Genomic DNA, 6,271 nt, shown 5'->3' with positions numbered 1-6,271 from the left:
GCGGGGACACCGCGCCGGGCAGGCGGGAGGAGACATGACAGACCCGGACTGACAGACAGACCCAGTCAGACACACCATCAACAACGTAACGGGACATACAGGGCAGACTGGGTGGGCGGACGAGAGCCGGCGAGCCCTCCCCAGTCCCGACCTCCACAGTCTGTCTGAAACGGGACGTCCTGGTGTCTGAATCGAGACTATAGCGTGGAAACGAGGCCACACGGCGGTTTGCTTTTCTCACTGGTGACGTAATAGTTTCTGAAATACATAAAAAAGTGTTATGAGGACCGGTCTTCACACAGATGTAGAAATGTGCTACTGGTAGCAACTATGACTAATAGCTTTTAGCCTCCTTCTGATATTACATTTACTACTAATTAGCTTAATTACTACTTTTTCTAGTAATTTCTTAATTACTCTTTTTCTATATCTTTACATCCTCCAATTTCTACAATTAGTCATAGAGCTGGGACGATATACAAAGTTCACAAGATAAGACGATATACCAAAAAGGGGCAACTGGCGGCCTGGGGGCCACATGTGGCCCTCAGTCTAATTTTCTGCGGCCCCCCAAAGCAAAAGGCCCAAAAAATTGAAATTCAAGAAGTTAGAAGGAACATGAAGCCCAACATAATACACAGAAACACACAGAAAATTCCAAAAATACACAACGTGACAACACAGACAGACACAACAACCACTTAAACAACAAGACATTACAGAAAAGCTCCAAAGAGACAAAAATTGGCAACAAAATTACACAAAATGACAGGAAAATACAGAAAACAACAACAAAAATGCAGAAAATGACAGATGTGTGTGTAAGAGTTAAAAAAAGAAATAACTGGAAGGGGGTGGGAGAAGAATGGGACGATATACAAAGTTCACAAGACAAGACGATATACGATACTGGGCTCACTTTTTGGAAAAGGAAAAAGAACAAAAATCTCCATCGGATTATATATATATTTATATAAACTATCACTGATAATATTAATTAAAAGGACCAACACTAGGAAACTAATGGAAAGATATTTTTGTAATATCAATAGGGCAATAACTGTCCATGCACAATACAGTAATTGGAATTTAAGATGGGTGATATTATTAGCCCCCCGATATTATCGGCCAATATTTGTAATAAAATGTAATATTGGTTGACATCAGGATCCGTTTTTTCACCGTTATTGAAAAACCAATATATGTTGTTGTTTTAGACAACATATTAAAAAAAGAATAGGGCTTTTTTTGCAATTACTGAAGTTGAATAATTTTTCTTATTTCGCACAGATGGTGTTTATTTTTGGAATACATCCAGTGGGCATCAGATTAAAAGTAGATGAGATATATTGTATATCATGTGACCTAAAATTAGGTTGCTGCTGCTTTTATAACAGCTAAACAAAAATACTAGACCTTATCATGTTATCATGGTTCTATACAAAAATAGATGAATAAAAATAAATGTATAAAAATGAAAAATGAAATAATTTTTTTTTAAAAAGCCAACTTCCCAAAACAAATCAAGGATCGAGCAGGTCCTTGAAATCATTCAGAATCATGTTTAGGTTCATTCCGATATGTTATTACCTTGAAAATGTGCTTACTTGACCCAACTTTATTGAAGTAAGAACAAAACTTTTGAGTGACATTGGTTTCTAGACTAAATGAGGATGTTTTTTCAGCAGAAAAAACATCATATAATTAAAGTGATCACTTGTTTGTAAAGTCTTAAAAAGTCACCACACTTGAGGTAGTTTCTTTTATTGTGGGTAGCTCAATGGGATTAATTATGGAACGTTATCCGGTACATGTTTGGTCAAGTTTTCCTGTGCACCGCAAGATAAAAAGCTGGGCACAGACTGGGATTGTTGTGGTTTAAGTGTGAAATTAGACCAAACCCCTGTGACTCATCATCCACCAATGACCATAGGTATGCAAATTCTGGTTGCCTCGGCAAAGCCGAGAAACAGGAAGTTGTGATGATGTCACTCCAGTTTTGAGCACTTCTGTGTTTTGACAGTGAATCACAGCGTTTCGTTTTCAGGGAAGATAAGGGATGTTTTCACGGCCACATGTTCTTGTTCATGAGGTGCGCGGCCCCTCACGGAAAGTGTTTCGATTGCAGCCAAGGAGTCCCCAGCTGGTGCTCTGAAGCAGACTATACCGCTGAGATTACAACGCCTTCCATAACTCAGGGGCAATGCTGGCCATTACCATGTGGAATTCTTACCTCAGCATGGCTTTTAAGAGCCAGTCTTAGAGGCTAAGAGATCAGATCATAATGTCACTGTATTCAAAAAAAAAAAAAAAAGCCAGCACTAGAACCTTTGGGAATGTCATGTTGAATATGATCCCCCAAATATAGCCTTACTTACCTTTACTGAGCATGAACTACAGTATATAGCCGTGTCGAATATTAAAGCACCTGTTCGATTGTTTGTTTCCCACATTATAAAAATATTTTTGTGCTACATACAAAGTAGACGATGTAATGCACCACAAACTCTCCATGTGTCTGTCCTATATCTCCCAAATTTCACAACACATGCTACCACTTCTCATTTACGTAATGGCGTTAGGAAACTGCGTCACTGTCACAGTACCAATACCCTACGGGTGTATCGGGTGTGTTTATCCTTAGTGTGTATCTGCAACTTTCAGTGTAAGAGAGAACATCTGTGTTGAACGAATGAAGTCACTCACTTTTCTACACTGCGCATATGTAGGTGACGATGTAGAGCGGTGATCTCATGTTGTTTGTGCTTGTGTTTGGTTCATTGTGGTTGTTGCTCCAGGAAATAATCATTTTGTGAGTGTGTTACTATGGTTTTTTGATGGTTTGGAGGGAATAAAGCAGCAGGGATGAGAAAAAGTGTGTACCTTGGTCTTGTGGCTGTTTGCTGAATTCGCTTGGTTTATGACAGGCCATTTTAATGCTCCATTAACAGGTCCAGCGCAAGCCAGCCGGCACCTGTTTAGCAACCCCAATAATTTAAGTACATTCTCCTCTCTCTCGGAGCTCCACACATAGGGCCTTAATTCTTTCTACACCACAGGGCTATTGCAGGGTAGTATTAATCAACACACTTTATCGGTGTTATAGAATTTAGCAGCAGTGGGTTATAAAAGTTCTTCTGCTTGCTTTGATATACATCTTAGCCTGGATGCACCCATACGTCTAAGATATATGTGAACTGCTGGCTCCATCCTCCTCACATGGAATTACTTTAATAGGCAATGATAAAATAAAGTCACAAAGCATGAGACACATTTATCGAGAACAAATCTTAGTGCCATAATATGAGACATATAATAAATCCAACTTTTTTATATGTAAATGTTAATCTGAGGTGTAACCCTAATTTTACCTAGAGGGAGTTTAAATTTGTATTATAAATACTTAGTTCCTGCTGCTGGCTTTTATTCATATTTAAAAATGCCAATCATTTGTTGGGGTTCCTGCATAATGTGAGTGTGTTTTGGGCACTTCCATTCAGGTGTCGCCACAGCATGATAACTGTCTTCAACTCCATGCTATTTTTAAATCATATCATCTTTCATCACATCCCTAATATTTTTATTTGTTCATAGACTTACTCTCTCTCTCTGTAACATGTAAACTCTGCCTGTAACATCATTCTTCTGATGTATCCATTATCTCTTGTCATCAAAACTTTTTCAATCCATCTTCTTATTGCCAACAACATCGACAACTCTCAAACATTGTTATCTGTGATTTAAAAACCTCCAGACCAGATTGCTCTTGAATTACTGTCAAGTGATAAATGCAATGGATCTGCTCTGTATTTCACTGGAAAAAAAACAATCAGTCAATAAAGTCAAACATCAGCATAAACCAGAAAAATAACAGACCGTCTTGAACAGTTTCAACCACTGAGGGATGAGTCATCTACCATGTCAAATTTTATTACAGTGGACCTGAAAATGATAGAGGAAACCGTTCTGGAGCTAAAACCATCAACTTGCTGCCTTGACACAATGCCATCAAACTTTTTTTTTTTTTTAACCCCCAAACCACTTTTTTCTGCTGAAAACAAATGTATTTGAGTATGAAGTAATGGTGTTGAATGAATATTGTCAAACTCTTGACATTTTAGTATAAGTATTTAAATTTGGCATATTTTGTTGTAAAAATGTAAGAGTGACTGCCCTCTATGAGTTGAAACAGGGCTATTACAATCAAATTTTGCTATTGGCTGAGAATAGGGGTTTGTGACGTTTTGGTGGCTTCTTACATCACGGACCACTACTGTTGGCCCCGCCCCTCCTATAATAACTAGCGCCTGTCGACTCTGCAATCTGTGGCAAATCAGTTGGATTGAGGAATTCATTAGTATAGTGAGTATTGAGTAGATAGTTAGTATAGCATAGCATGTTCTTTAGAGATTTTGTAGTATAGACAGGGCAAGTCCTTACTGCTCCAGAAGCTCCGATTATAATCAAGGCATTTCCTTGCCTTAATACACGTCAGCCAAAACCTTAGGGTTTAGTTACTTTTTAGTCCTACCTGAAGTAGCAGAGTAATTTTCTAAACATTGGACACTTTGAATCTGACAGATTGCTGATGTCCTGTGGGGTTCCTCAGGGCTCTGTTCTTGGACCCCATCTGTTCAGCCTTTATATGCTTCCTTTGGTTCTCATACAGAACTGTAAGCTTGATTATTACAGCTACACAGATGACAACCATATCTATCACTGAAACCAGATGACTATGGTCCCATTGAGGTGTTGTCTGACAGCTTGGGAAGGGCAAGCTGCTTCAACTAAATCATGATAAGATGGAGGTGATTGTCTTTTGTAACAGGGAAACAAGGATTGCTCTTAGCGAGCAGAATCTAGATCTCTAAAAGCTAAAAACCAAGCCTTAAACCTTGGTGTTCTGATTGACTCAGATCTGATATTCTGCAGTCAGATTAAATCAATCGCAAAACATTCTTCCACATAAAGAACATCTCCACAGTGAAAGGTTTCTCGACTCAGAAAGATCAGGAGAAACTGCTCCATGCTTTTATCTCTGGCAGATTGGACTTTAGTTATGCCCTTCATCAAACAGCTACAGCTGGTTCAGAACGCTGCAGCTCTAGTCTTAACCAGAACAAAGAGGTCCAAGCATGTTATTCCAGTTTTAAAGTCTTTACACTGGCTCCCAGTCAGACTCCGAATAGACTTTAAAGTTCTGCTGCTGGTGTATAAATCTGTGAATGGGTTTGGTCCGCAGAATCCATCAGTGAGATGTTATTCAGGTATGAACCCAGCAGGTCTCTCAGATCTATGGAGGAAGGTCAGATAGTGGATCCCAGAGATCACCGCAAACATGGTGAAGCATGCAGCTTTTAGTTGTTATGCTGCAAAGAAGTGGAACAAACTACCAACAGAGGTGAAGTCAACATCCAGTTAAAAACTCTATATTTCTCTACTGCCTTTGACTGAGAGGGAGTTTAAAGTTGTTATTGTTAATTTCTAAACTGTTAATAATTTATAGATGACAAAGTCACCTGCAAACTAGGGGTGCCCCGATCCGATATTGATATCGGTCCGATATCAGTTAAAAAAAGAGAAAAGAAAACAATATCGGATTTTATCGAACTGTATCTAAAACCACCAATATAAGCTCACCGATAAAATTTTCTGGTCCTGCACTTCTATCTATAGGTGACTGTGGTTAACACTCCAACAAAGTAATCTACTGTTGCTGACTATTGTTCTCTGAGTAACATCACTTGATCAAGCCTTTTCTAACATTCCACACTACAAAATAAGTAATAAAAGTACATATGATTCGTGCTGATATCGTATCAGATCAATATCGGCCGATACGCAAGGCTGCAATATTGATATCATATCAGAAGTGAAAAAGTTGTATTGGGACATCCATACTGCAAATTTCCTTATCCACAGACTTATTCCTGTCTGACTCATGCCATCATCGGAACCAATCTGTCAGTATACCGTCATCACATGCCCCTTACCAATGTAATGCACTTTTTATGCAACTCCTGACTTCACCACACAATGCCACAGATCTTCTCTTGGCAATAGAAGATCATATGCCCTCACTGAGTTCACTAATGCATAAACCATTTTACATTGATCGTACTTTTTCCAAATGCATCTGGCAAAGTAATGTCTACAATCCTCCTTCATGGAATTAACTGTTACTGTTTCTCACTGACCTTCAGTTTATGCTTCAGGCTAGCTTTAACAACTCTTTCCCATAGAAAACTCTTTCCTTCACATCAGCTACTGA

This window comes from Gouania willdenowi, chromosome 11 (genome assembly GCF_900634775.1).
Source record: "Gouania willdenowi chromosome 11, fGouWil2.1, whole genome shotgun sequence".
Taxonomy (NCBI): domain Eukaryota; kingdom Metazoa; phylum Chordata; class Actinopteri; order Blenniiformes; family Gobiesocidae; genus Gouania; species Gouania willdenowi.
The sequence above is the reverse complement of the archived record's forward strand: the minus strand, read 5'-3'. Positions refer to the sequence as shown.